The sequence below is a fragment of the Mandrillus leucophaeus genome, unplaced genomic scaffold, assembly GCF_000951045.1.
Source record: "Mandrillus leucophaeus isolate KB7577 unplaced genomic scaffold, Mleu.le_1.0 Scaffold176, whole genome shotgun sequence".
Lineage (NCBI taxonomy): Eukaryota > Metazoa > Chordata > Mammalia > Primates > Cercopithecidae > Mandrillus > Mandrillus leucophaeus.
In genome coordinates, this window is record NW_012101765.1 from 4,537,598 (window position 1) to 4,539,477 (window position 1,880).

The window sequence follows — 1,880 nt, forward strand, 5'->3', positions numbered from 1 at the left end:
CACATGCTCTAATTAGTTTTAGATATTGTTTGCCATTTTGCAATTATAACTCACTTTTCACAAGAAGAGATGATTTTTCATATCACTTGAAATATAAATTGAGTTATTTTTTGATGTATATATCATAGGAGATTTCTTGATTCTCTGAAGAAAAATAGTCTTCTTCAATGAAACAAATAAAGTCAAATTTTATGAGTATCAATAAAATAAAAATGAATCAACAGTAATTGAAAATAACAGATGACATTAATATTTCATAGAAAAAGTGTCATCAGAAATGATAACAAAGTTCTTAGACACATATCAAAATGAATTAAACTATATGGGTTTAGCTTGAACAATTTCCACATAAAAATAAAAGCTGTAATTTTTCTAATGTTTTAAAGCTTAATATTGGTTTGGGATATCAAAGGGATCTTTATATATTATGATTATATCCTTCTGTCATTGAAAAACATGAATTCTTGTTGAATTATGCAATTTTAGAATTATAAAGGTGTTTCGGATGCTATACATCTGTCTTCTTTCATTTTAAAGATAAACTGAAAAGTAAATAACCTATGAAGGTTACACAGCACAGTGTGGCAGGGCTCTGACTGGAGTACGGATTTTGTAACAAATCCTTTTCAATTAGCCCAGCTGCCGCTGTCCGTTCAAACATGGGATGTGTTTGAATTATTCCTATATTCTATATGACTTGGGGCTGTTGAATTGTCTGGTATTTTGGATCAAATGTAAAACAGTTTTAAAGATTTTGTATTATTGCCATGTAGATAGATTATGTTTCTCCTTCACTTTGAATACTTATAATTAGTCTAAAAAAGGAAAACATAAATTTTTATTTCCTTTTTTGTTTATTTGTCTCCATGTTTTCCTTTGTACTTATGCTTGTAAATATTTAAAGACTTTAGTAAGTGTAATACACTTTACGCAGTGTATTTACAAGTTAAAAAATGTGGAGTGAGACTGATTTTATCTCTCTGATTATCTAAGTATATACAAATAATTGTTGCATATAGTTATCAATATTTTAAATGAAATTAGATTTTGAAGTCCTTGAGGATTATGGTGTCTTTCAGTTCAATGAATTACATTATTCTTACATTTAATATTAATTTGGACTTAAGTGTACACTTTTTATCATTATCCAAGATGATGAGAAACATGTTTGCAGATATGTGCATAAAAGTGATTCATATACTAAATATGAAAAAACTGGAATTTACTTATAAAAATCATCATATATGGCAATTAAATTTCTTTTCAACTGTAGTCACCTTCAAAGGATCTTTTCTTCCTAGGAATGAAAAAGATATCATAAACTTCCACTGATAAACATATTGAAAGATAGATAGGTTTCTCCTTAGATTATCTCTCCCTTTGTTCTTAGAATATATATTAGAATATATATTATCTGAGTAAAAACAAGTTGAGCAGAAGGATGATTTTTAAAAAGTCCTTGTAACTCTGTATCATGCTGTAGGCTAATACAATTCTTGAACATTTTCAAGAGAGTATATTTCTTGAAACATCTTTAGAGAAAAAGCATTATGCACACATTTATGCACAAGATGAAAGAATATATTTTTAAAATAAACTCATTTTACTTCAAGATTATAACAATAAGTAAGAAAATGTCTTTATTCTAACTTTTCACCTGTAAATTTCCAGAGAATACATTACTACACTTCACACTGAATCTTAAAATTCAAATGTTTTTAAAAGTTTAAATTAAAATTTAATCTATGGAATAAATAATGAATGTACCCTAACAAAATAACTTAAAAAATAATATTCTGGAATTAACTACACAAATATATGTAGGTTTATTCTTATGCTTATACTCATTTTTGCTAATTATGCTCTCAAACAAAATTCTT